Source organism: Megalopta genalis, chromosome 4 (assembly GCF_051020955.1).
Source record: "Megalopta genalis isolate 19385.01 chromosome 4, iyMegGena1_principal, whole genome shotgun sequence".
NCBI classification, from domain to species: Eukaryota; Metazoa; Arthropoda; class Insecta; order Hymenoptera; family Halictidae; genus Megalopta; species Megalopta genalis.
In genome coordinates, this window is record NC_135016.1 from 14715281 (window position 1) to 14728437 (window position 13157).

Below are 13157 nucleotides of genomic sequence, written 5' to 3' on the forward strand. Positions count from 1 at the left end.
AAATGTCATACTTCAATGAACTCGCCATGTATCCAGTTCAAGATGAACTGATTTATTAAAGCTAATTCTGACCTACAAACGATACATGACGAATTAAATGATGCACGGAGTGAAAAAAAAACGCAACTTCTTTTACATGTTCGAACTCTACTAAAAAAAAAAAAAAAAATGAAAAGAACACTTTTGGGAAAGATTTTTATTTATCGTAACACGGATTTATAGTGATTAAAAGTCGTAGCTGAAAACATCGGCTTATCCACTGATTTAAACACGGTGAAATAAATTCTTCGATAAATCGTGTTAGTGGAAAAGTTTATGGAAAACTTAAAGCAAACATTTTTTGATACCATCATCGATCCTAATTGTTAAACCTCATGTGTTCTTCAGATGAAAATTCGCCTGTTTTCTGTGTTAGATATCCTTACATTCGTTGTTTCTCTATAGTTGTGTTGAAATGTTATATATTTGTTAAAAATATGAAATTATAAATAAAATATAATGCGCGAAATTCGAGTCAAAAACGAAAATGGGTGAAGATCAGACACAGATCTTGTGCGGAATTACTTTCGAGAAACAATATGCAATTATTGTCTGTAGTAGATATTACAATGTTTGTTGCCTCTATTGTTCCGTTGTAATTTCAGGCAATGATGAAAAATGTGTAATTATTATTAGAATAAAGTGTGTGAAATTAAAATGTGAAACGAAAATGGATAAAGATTAATCGAGAATCCGTTGTCCGACTACTTTCGAGAAAGATATTTATTAATTTTCTGTATCAGGTATTATAAAAGTCATTGTTTTTTCATTATTGTGTTCGAATTTTGTGTATTTGTTGAAAATATTAGATTACGATTAGAACACAATGCCTAACAATAATGTGTGAAACGGAAGTGGACGAAAATTAGTCACAAATCTTGTGTGCGACTATTTTCAAAGAGCAAAATTCACAAATTTTCTGTATCAGATATTCTAACATCTCAAAATAACACGTCGCAATATTTGCGATTATATTAGTTAGAGCATAATTGACGAAATTGAAGTGTAAAATAGAAATGGATGAAGATTAACTGAGTATCTCCTGTGTAAAAACTATCGAGGATCAAAATTGATTTATTTTCTGTGCCAGATAGCATAAAATTTGATTTTCATTGCTATGTTGTAAGTTTGTATATTTGTTAAAAATATTGCATTATGATTAGGATACAGTGTATGAAATTCAAATACAAAATTCAAATGGATGGTGCTTAGCCACAAATCTTTTGCGCAATTACTTTCAAACAGCAAAATTGTTGATTTTTCTGTATCAGATGTAATATTCGTTGATTCTCCATTGTTATGTTCAAATTTTACGTATTTGTTAAAAATATAAGACTACAGTTAGGTTGCAATGAGTGAAATTAAGGTATAAAACGCAAATGAATGGAGTTTAGTCACAAATCTTGTGTGGAACTACCTTTGAAGAACACAATCCTCCCATTTCCATTGTCAGATGTTACAAAATACGTCGTATCTCTATTGTCGTGTCGCAAATTCAAGCACTCGTTAAATTACGAGATATTCACTAGAATATAATGCGTGAAATTAAAGGATAAAACATATATGGATGGATATCAACCCAGAATCCGTTGTGCAACCACTTTCGATGCGCAAAATTCAGTCATTTACACCAACAAATACTGTAATAATCGTCGATTCTCCATTGATGTATTGGAATTTTATACGTTTATTAAAAATATAAGATTACAGTTGGAACACAACGAGTGAAATTAAAATGCAAAACGGAAACGAATGGACGTTAACCAACGACAGTCTTGTGCAGTATCCTTCGAAGAGCGAAATGTCCCCTTTTTCAGTTTCAAATGCCTCAAAATTCACGCTTCTATTTATTGATTCGATTGTTGCAATTTCATCGCAATTTCAAGCGCACTCGCTTAAAACATGAAATTGAAAGCAGAACACAATGTGAATTTACCCAAGGGTCTCTCGCATAACTATTTTCCTAGATGATGAAAAATTTGGTTTTCACACTATTGCCTTATTTTAAGGTAAACAGAAACGAAATTTCTTAACGAAAAATATTTGGCATAAGTGAAACCAAGAATGGGTACATTCAAATTACTCACTTCTACATGAACTCGGAGAAAGCGTATTCTCCACCAACCCCGCTGCACATTTAACCCTTTGCACTCGAGTGTCAACTTTAAAAGCGACGTTAAAAATTGCTACGCTATTTTCGAAAGAATGTTCACGTTATTCGATTTGTCTGTGTTCAATAAATCGTCGAATAATAGAAGTCTTCTATAAGCATACGCGTTCAATTTCATATTGTGTCAAATAAAAGCAATCATACCGAATGGAAATAGTGTAAGTTGAAACAAATGCCTTCATTTTGAAATAGGAACAAAAATTGTATTGATTCGATTAAGGATCGGGCATACTAAAATAACGCACCGGTGCATACCCTCAAAAACTGATAAACCACTTTGTAACAACTGTAACATTGAGCTTACAGTTAAACACCTTCGAATGGAATATCTCTCAATCGTACAATATCAGGAAAAAAATAAAACCGCCCAATACCATCAAAGAATGTTTGGACAACTATAAAAGCATACAGCGAAAGTTATGTTCTATTCGAAGGAAACCAAATTGCTTAGCGAAATTACATAGCAACTTAAGGAACCTAGATTAACCCTTCGCCATACTTTGACAAGTTTGACACGTGATCGAAATTTCTCTCATAATAGTAACCTGTTAAGTATAAATGCTATTCCCATCGTTTTTTAGTCTGAATAAGATACCGATTTCTTGTCAACAGTATATAAATATTTAAATAAATGTAGACGCACAATAAATATAAATTGTCTTCTATCTTCTTAGAAATTACTACGATCGAAAAGTTTCTAATTATTACAAGAAAATATTATGAAGGAAATGGTACGTCAAGAGATTGAGATGATAATGTTAAAGCCATAATATTCGATACAAACAATCTAATATAGAAACTTGTACATATTACATCCACACGTAACCCTACAATTGTAATCCCATAACTGATCGTTAATTGCTCGTAAACAGCTGCGACATCGAATAAACAAATTATACAAAAAGAAGAAACAAAATTGCTAAAAAAGATCGCCACCTATAGCAGCTGATTACAAATAGCGCCACGGCGGCGCAAACGGAATGCGAATTGTAAACAATTGAATCGATAAAAAGCGAAAAACCGATCCCGGTACACTCGGTGACGAAAGGGCGAAACGTATCCGCGGCGAACCGTGAATCCTCCTCCAGCGGGGCAACGCATGAGTGCAGAGAAACCTGCGACGATCACGTACCTTGACCAAGGGTGGACTGTGCGTGGGTGGATGATAGTGTCCCGAAGAAGGGCTCGCGGGCGGCCCCGCGCCCCCGGGTGAGATGGCACCGCCTCCGGGGGTGAGAATCCTGGACTCGTGGTTGAACAACACTTTCCCGATTTCCTCTGCGGCCTCGCGGATCAGCGTTGATCGCCGGAACCGTATCTCCGAGCAGATCGATCTGTACTCGAACGATCGCCGTAGAAGGTCCTCCAGCTGGACCTCGCACGATTATCACGCAGCTCCGCGAAGTCTCTGAGCACTGACACCTGGCTCGCGAGCCGAGCACGAAACGATCCTTCACTCGTCACCCAGCCTGGTCCAGCCGACCGGACAAGAGAGCAACTTCCGATCAACACTTTCCCCGCGGGTCTACTGTCTCCTCGACGCACTGAATTCGCCACGGGGTTGCTGGTCGGTCACTCACTGCTCGTAAACGTTGATAGATTCGTGTCTGACGGAGTGTCCTGTCTCTATCAGAGTTAATCCTCTTTGACGCTCGCCTTCGGGACCCTTCGAATCGCTGCGACGTACCGAGTTGCACGTCGACGATGTCTCAGAGGAAGAAGAAGAAGATCGGCCGATCGACAGCTTCCGTAGAATTTGATCGTGGCTCGAGTGGGATACCGAGGGATCTAGCTGATATCTCTCCGTCGAGATCTTCCGCGATGGATGTTCTCCGAAGCGATGGGACGCGAGCGTAGGAACCTGATTACCGAGATCGTTCGCAGCTGTCGGTGACGGTCGCGAGGCTCGCGAGCACTGATCTCCAATGGCGTCGCTTCGAAAATAACCGGGAACCGCGGGGACGGCGGGATCGTCGAGGCCGAAATCCCGGAGGTGTCGCGTCCGAGCCGTCCAAGAAGGTCCCAGCTGGATTGTGTCGCGTTCGGTGTCGCGTTCGACGGCCGAGGAAAGCGTGCTCGATAGGCGTAACCACGCAGGCGTCGAGCTGTTCGCGAGGCGTGGTCTCCGATCCGGCTTCTCTCTCGGACCGTCCCGGCCGATCTTCTCTCCTCCGCGGAGCTCGCGGGGGTGGTGGAGCCGCCACGTGGTTTTATTGGCCAAATAACGCGTACGACAAACATCCCTGCTTCTGTGCAGACTGTCTCCCTGTGTTGTAACTCACCCTCGGCCGAGCTACGCGTGGCCCTTTGGACGAGGGAGAGGAGAGGCGATAGTCGTCATGGTGTAAATCGTGTTTACCCCTCGTCCATAGTGATTCTCTCGTGTGTATCAGCTACCGACGCTCCACCTCGAGTTACATCTCCTCTCCGCTCTCGGCTCACCGCTTCGTTCTCCGCTCGTTTTCCTTTTTATTGTTTCCCTCTGGCCACCCCCTCCGCGACTCCCGCCCCCCATCGACGACCTCCCGACGTTGTCTCCGACGCGACGCGCTTGTCCTCGCGACGCGACACGACGCGACGCGACGCTCCCGTTCCTTCGGGCTATTTCTTGGACGCTGCTCCCGCTCCTATCGTCCCGCCGCTGCTCGTGTTTCAACCCGCCAGGAACAGACGCGGACACGGTAGTTGAGCGCAACACCACTCCGTCCACCCTCGGAACTAGGAGGGAACCATGTCGCGATGTAAATAAAATTTGTTTCTCCGCGGCCTCCGAGCCGGATACTTCCTTCCCGCTTTCTTTCTCGGCGATGGCGACGCGGCGCGGAGTGTGACGTTTCAACGACCCAGCAGGATCTCATTCCGAAATTGAATGTTTCGTAGATATTATCCGTGTTAGCCCTAATTCGAAAGCAATATCTCGGCGACGCGGGATAAGTACGGTTCTTAACCCGTCGCGGTCGAAGCTGTTTTAATGCGAAATCCGAAACATGTTTTCTATGTACTCGTGTTTCCATTTTACATGATTTATGGTATTGCGATCTATGCGCATGAAGTTGAGCTTATTGGCAAGCAAAATATTTGCAATTTTATCAGTTCTTTTTAGATATAAACGAATCTGATATCGTTATAATTATTTTGAGAAATGGTATAGCAATCTTCCGCGGCGCGTCAAAGTCGACACTCGAGTGCAAAGGGTTAACATTATATGAGCCGTTTATTTTGAAAGTGGCATAAGTCACTTTGTTTTTAAGTCGGTCACTTTGTTTTTAAATCGATATATTTCAGGGTTTGCGTTTTAACACGTTTCAAAATATGGATGCTAACTTTCGAGAAGATTTATTTGTATTTGTTATCTCAGGATACTGATATTTTTCTCAGTATAAATAATTTCGTATAAACATTAAAAAATCACCACTTCTCATTACGGTAAAGTGACTTATGCCACTTTCAAAATAAACGGCTCATATTGCATTCGGATGTCCCAAGGTGTCCCAGGTTTCTCGGCTAAACGGTATCAGCGTATTCTATCAGTGAAGTTAAGAAAAAAATGTCATATAAACGTAGGGTGAAAACTGCTTGATTACATTATAAGAAAAATACGAAATAACAACGGACTGATTTTCGTTCGATGCAAAAATATATTAGTGGCATTTCTCTTATCTGCACTTACTTATCCAAGGTATGTTTACTAAGCCGTTTAATTCTTCATAGATGTCGATGCTATATCTTCGAAAACAGACGACACTTAGAAATGGGGCTAACATATGTAAATAAATATTTCTGATCAGTCCGTTGTTGTTTCGTCTTCCTCTTATAATTTTGTAATAAAGCATTTTTCAGCCTATGTTTATATGACATTTTCTTCTTGTTTTCGCTCGTAGAGTATGCTGATACCGTTTGGCCGACAAAATTTGAGACACCCTGTATATGCGAGAACTCTTGCATTTGTAATTCGATTGTTATTGTATTTATCCCATTCTTATTATCGTATTTATTCCATTCTTTTTTTCTTAATTTATTTATTTTTAAGTCGCATCCACCTCTGTGAGTTCTTAGCGACTACATAGGATGTACATATTGATGTATACAATTACATTGTGCTAATTGTGCTAGTCTAGAGTGTATGAGATTAATGTCGCTATTATTATATTATTTCACTCTTATTATTCCACTCTTTAAGATGTGGTTTTAATATTTTTTATTTAAAAATTTTCTACATGGTATATACGATATAGTAAATTCTCCCTAATTGACGTTCAGATTGCACACAAAAATGAACAATTTGGGAAGAGAAGATGCGATTATTCGAGCCTCGCGGCTCGTTTTTATCGTTCTTGACAATCGCCGACTGCAAAAATGAACCGCGTGGCTCGAATAGTCGTATCTTCTCTACCCAAATTATCCGTCCATCATACAAAATCGAAGCACTTTTAATTATGTATCATTATGAAGACTAAAACTTCACTATACAGGCAAATATGGGCTTCGCACATTACTGAGCATCTAAAATCAAGTCTTAGATACTAGAAAATTAAAAATAGATTTGTATCTATTTGCGAACTTAAAAATTTTACTATTTTTTATACCATCCTAGACTGCGGTCCCTGAAGCGTATTCACCGTTGACATTAACCGATCGTAGATCTGGGCATCTAGCTTCATCTGACCACAACAATGGGCGTTCACTTAGTCTTTAAGAAAATATAAAAAATAAACAAGAGAAAAGGAAATCAAATTTTTCTAATTAAGAATGATTATAAATCAATATTCTAAGTAATTATAATCGAATGCGTTATGGAAAATCACACAAGTAGTTAGAATTAAAACAATGCTATTATTTGCTACAATTTAAATTATTAGGTCTACCGGAAAGTTCAAGTTTCAATCCATATGCACATGTTGATTTGAGACATATATAACTATCTCTCTTTATCATTGCATTTACACACATGTACTCTCCTAAATAAACTGAAACAAAGATGTCTCATGTCATTATTAAGTGAGACGCGATCGTGAAAACATGGCTACCGATGATAATGCCAAACCACATGCTGCTTTGGCGACTCGTCAGAAAATCGCAGAGCTAGGCTGGAAAATTCTGTCGCATCCACCATACTCCCCAGACCTAGCACCCTCCGATTATCACTTGTTTCTCTCTTTGCAAAACTTCTTACAGGAAAAAAAATTCAAAACTGAAGCTGATGTTAACCAAGCACTAGTTGAGTTCTTCGCTTCTAAAAATAAATCATTTTTTAAAAATGGCATTTACAAGTTGCCATCACGCTGGCAAGAAGTCATAAGTAACGATGGAAAGTATATTCTAAAATAAATATTATTAAATGTATGAAAATTGTGTTATATTTCAATTCAAAAACGGACAGAACTTTCCGGTAGACCTAATATTTACTACTATTTAAATCAATTTTTTCAAGAATGAAGAAGTTTTTTAATTGTAAACTATAATTAAACATGCTTCTGTTAAAATTGTTCATGTTTAAGGTATAACAAACAGTATTTAACACTCATCGATAGACTGCGGATTTTTACGCAAAATAAAAATTGTCTGCACCGACTGCAAGCTATAGGAACTCCACAGACATTTATTTCGCGTTTTAATAATTTCAATAAGTTGAACACAGTACAATAGAATTTTTAAATTCATTAAATATTTTTACTGCTTCGTAAATGCAGTCTAACAATATATCCGCAGTCTACTCATTAACAGATAACAATGTGTATCAAACAAATGAGCTAGAATTGTCTAGTAATAAGGTTTCGGGATATATTTAATAGAACCTAATGCTCAATCCATTTCTTCGGAAATCAATATTTACATTTATATAGTTTACTTATCAATTGATGACATATATCATCGAACAATAAGTTCAAAATCGGACAACAATTTCCCACGGGAGAGTATATTTAGCCTCGAAAGCTGGCCAAAATGATCTTATTTATTTCTACGTAAAGTATTTGTGACTAAAATAATACCATTGTTTACTACAATTTGCCAAATATTCTTACATTTTGGTTCCTTACAAATCAATTTTTCAGGAAAAAGAAATTCCATCAATGTAAGTTAAAAAGTTTTTTCATGCTTTTATGGAAATTTTCCATAATTGAGATATAACGAACATTATTTAACACTCACAAACAAATAACAATCTATATTGAACAAATGTGTTGATTTTTTAATAATTAAATTGTGGGATATATTTAATAGAACATAAATCGATTGTGTTTCAGGAATTAATGTTTAGCTTCATATAATTTCTTTATCGGTCGATAAGTAAATCATCATCAATTCTATCATCAAATAATTATATCGAAATCGGACAACACTTTTGCGTGGCGAAGTATTTAGTCGTAAAAACTGGTCAAAATCCTTCTGTGCGGTTTCGTGAGAACAAAAGCAATGGTATTGTTTACTATAGTTTCGTAAATATTTTCATTAAATTTCGTTTGCTTATAAATCAATTTTTTAAGAAAAAAGAAATTTCTTTATTGTAAACTAAAATTAAATATGATTTGTTCGAATTCTGCATATTTCACCCCTTTCCATACCATTTTTTTAAACAATTACAATGATTAGAATTATTTCAATTTGAATAATTTCTCAGTAGAAAAAGAAAATTGGCAATTATGGTGTGTCTGTATTTAATTAAATGCTTAAAAAATTAATGCTTAAAAATGCTGACAATAGAACAGAATTGTATTCCGATTTAAAAGAACGGAATCATATTCATACTGAACAAATTATTATTAGAAATCTCCATCGTGAGTCAGACTCGTGAAGCACGGAATGGACAAGATATAACAACCACTATTTAACACTGGTGCACAAGTAACAATTTATGTTGAAGAAATCATCTGATTTTTTATTGTAATTAGTTTGTAAGATGTATTTAACTCTATCGATTTTTCCGGGAGTCAATGTTTACATTTATATAGTTTACTTATCCGCGAATGTCACGAACCAATTAATTCACAATCGAACAACAATTTCATATAGTGAATTATTGCGAAATATTTATGCACTTTTAAACTTTTAACCGATTACACATTTTTCTAAACTATAAATTACTAAAACGATACTTCTTCAACGTGTTGCACTTGGATCTTTCCAACAATATTATGAAATATTTACGAAAGCGCGTTTTACAGAATATAAATTCAGATTTCAAAATTCATACGTTCGAAGGATATCAAAGAAATTTTGCAAGTATCTTGCAATATACTTTACGTATCGTTAGCATTTGAGTAAAATTTGATATTCCAATAAAAATGTAACATATTGTTTATATTGCAATATTGTTTCATTTAGTGCATACGACAAATAAAAAAATAATAAAAGTAAAGAAAAATATAAAACGTAAGTAACAAAAATAAAAAATACAAAATAGGAAAGAGAACTAAAAATTGAAAAATTCTAAAGAAATGAAATTAGTATTTTCATTGGCATAAATATATCTCGAACAAGAAAAATTTATACAGTAATTTATCTCTAATTCGCGCTCAAATTGTCCATTTTTATGCGAATTAGGGAGAAATATTTATAGCACTTTTTCATTCATGAATACAAAATGACCCACCCTTGAGCAGACTTTAAACCTTTTAATACCTTGAACATTCCAGGAACTTCAAGAAAATGGGACAACAAAATTGGTAATTCGCAGGAACAAAGAAGTTTTAATTTGTAGGGGATAAAAAATAATTGTCCTCGACGCTTAATTAAATTGCTTACCAGCAGTTTTTTCGTATTTGTTAAATTGTTGTGATGATGTTAAGTGTTCAGTCGGATCGTATGTTAAATTCAAAAATTCAAATCAAGCGAGATAGTTTATTGGTTGAAATGCATTGTCTTTTCCACGCTGTTGTCGTCGTAAAATTTCCACGAATTTCTTAATAAGAGAACGTCGCGTCTCGCGAACGTATTGCCAATAAAAATAAAAGAAATTATCGGAGGCAGAGAAGGAAACACATATAGATAAAATCAGATAGAAGAAATCGGACGCCTCGATTTTCCGCAATTTTCCCAGGTTTGATCGACTCCAATTTCATCCCCTATCGAATCGCACTTTGCTGGGAATTCAAGATCCCCCGTATCTCGCTCGCAAAAATGTAGAAGCTTGCACGATGACGGTTTCGAGTCGAATAGTAACATGGAGCACGCACTTATCCGTGTCCATATATTCTCTTTCCACTTGATTCTTCCAACCCTTCGGGGATACCCGGTTTCCCGATACCCGAGAGCGTACATAAGACGACGCAATTGGAAAATAGTACGAGCCGACACTGATTCGAAACGAAGACAGGGAGCTTGCCAATGGAATAAAATTGATGAAACGAACAAAACCGGAATACACGAAGCAGCGGAAGATAATCGAAAAAGGAACATAAAACACAATGACCCACAAAAGATTCTCTTCTTTGTTGTTCGACGTAGCGCCGGCGAAGTTACTACTGACGATCGTTCCGGTCGCAATTACTCGGGAACCAAAAATAACAGACATTTGAAAAGTCTTCGTGGAAAAAATCAGTAACGAGAACGCGTTTTATTATTGCCCTATTTATAAACAGGGGAAACAAATCAAATAAGTGGAAAATGTATTAGATTGTGTAACACGAAGCGATGGATTTCTTGTTTCTTACGAAATTCCAAGGAATTTTTTTTGCCACTTTTTTTTAGTGAGCTTGCAAAAATTTGCTCTAACAAATGGTGCATATTTTTTCACGAACCTAAACATGCTTAAGGGAGGATAAAAAAATGTCCTCATAATATTGAACATGTATTTTTGATCTATTAATGTTTCCTTATACATTTTTTGTATTTTATTTTTGCATTAATAGGTACCTACATATGTATCATTAAGCGATACTTTATAAATAAATATACCTCGAATAAGAAAAAATAATATTTGTATCACTTTTTCTTACGTAGACACAAAATGACCCATCCTCAAACAGACCTTAAACCTTTTAACACGTTGACTGCCGCGTCACCCGTATTCGGGTGACAGCAAAAGTTCTCATCAGGCCACATCACCCGTAATTCGGGTGACGCTGATTTGACTACTTACAAAGGATTTCCGAAAATATTTCGGCAAATATTCTACAGGAGGTAATGAAACTATTGAATTCTTATAAAAATGGTTTATTAAAAAAATTATTCGCAGTGTATAACATTAAAACATTCTCTGCAAAGTTGAGGTTGATCAGGACAGCTTGGACAAAAAGTTGTTTGTTTTTTCAGATATGCTCGTGCCTCTGATCGGTCCATTTCGTATCTTTCATTTGAACTGTAGCTTCCTCAGTATCGTCAACATTTCTTTCTTCTTCCATGACCAATTCTCTCGTAAAATCTCGTCAATAGTATCTTCATAACATTCATTATCACTAAGATTATATTTATCAGTATCCAAATCAGAATCTGACGATGTAATTTTATTTATGCTTCTCCTTCCGGGCAATCCGATCTCTTTTCATTATTGAAAAAAAATAAGGGCAGAGATTTTAAGTTATACCATTCGGTACTCGGCAAAGATTCCAACTGTTCATGCAGGAACAGAAACAGATATGAATTAACAGCGCACGCTTCCTATAGCGGCACGGGTGGCCTGTAGGAGATTTTGTTGTAAATACGCGTGGCAGTCAACGTGTTAATGCCTTAAGCGTCCTAGAATTAATAAAATATTCGTTTAATTTAAAACAAATCAATTTGTCTTTCTCTTTAAACAATCCGATATTCCATATTGCACGACCCAAGAACAATTATAAAGTTGTTCATCGATGTGTTTGTTCTAAAGTAGCGAAGTAATATTATAGAGGTAGAAGTGTGAACAAAAATCGAGAAAATGATCAAAGTAAAAAGAATTACAGCAAGGAGAAAACAGACGCGTGCACCGCCATAATAGAGAGAAACAGAAGGATGATTGAAGGAAAGAAAAAGGACTGCGACTATAACGCGGCAATAAGTGTAAAAATAGTCGAACGCGGAACAAATAAGTGGAAATCCTTCGAAGCAGAGATGAAATACGAGAAAGTTAGGCAAGTAATAGCGGAACGCGGAAAGGGAGGTAATTGAAGGGCAGAAATATGTGGTGAATGTAAGACAAAGAAGAGCAGGGAGGAGCAATTGAAGATCTCGGGAAGTAGCACGGAGGCGAAGAGGGGAGGAAAGAGCATGGGACCGAATAAGGAGAATAATCGTGTTTTGTGGTGACCGGATTACACCTCGCCACGCTTGCGAACTAACGTGCCACGAAGGGAAACACGTGTATCTTATACCGGTCCAAAGTTTCATCAGATGACCGCCCTATTTAACGCGTTGTCTGTTAAATCACAATCGCCAAGAAATCCGCAACTCTAAAAATACAAAAATATTGCGGAGAAACTGCTCACGTCGACACTTTTTTAAACTTTGACATCAATTTACTGCTATTTAGGACCAAAAACAATTAATAAATTGCATGCCACTATATTCGGGAAACTCTCCTCTATCTTTTAACACAAATTAGAACTTGCTACCGTTTGTACTTTTCATGCAATACCTCATTTTTATCGAAAATTTTGGGTTTTTACATAAGTTTGTTTATTTAAAAAACTGAGGCTGATGGAGCAATTCGGTTTTCGGATTCTTGTTCAGGGAGTGAAGCTCTACAAGAATTTCATAGTGGCTGTAGGAACTCAAAAATCGTGTCGGACAGTGTTTCTAGACTGCGGAAATTTATGCATTTATTGCGTGTATAAATTTTTAAAATGCCAGGAAACATACAAATTATATCGGGATATAGTAACATTTTTATTTTCATTTTACAATCTAATAGAGTAATGGAGTAAGCTAAATTTGTTTACCTAAATTCAATTAATTATTTATTTGTTAAAATTAAACATATAAAAGGTGAAAGTTCTTAAAATACCACCAAAATTATTTAAATTCTTTGATACCG

General features: G+C 36.6%; 1 protein-coding gene across 2 annotated transcripts in view; it reads right to left on the minus strand.

Annotated features, from left to right (window-relative positions):
• Positions 1-4647, minus strand: part of Drgx (Dorsal root ganglia homeobox) — a 142372-nt gene extending 137725 nt beyond the window's left edge. The window contains exon 1 of one of the 2 annotated variants that reach the window (XM_033472540.2): positions 3342-4647. The gene's annotated coding sequence lies outside the window, so the exon portion shown is untranslated. The remainder of the gene's footprint in view (positions 1-3341) is intronic. The other variant, XM_033472549.2, reaches the window with a different exon arrangement.
• Between the last annotated feature and the right edge of the window lie 8510 nt (positions 4648-13157).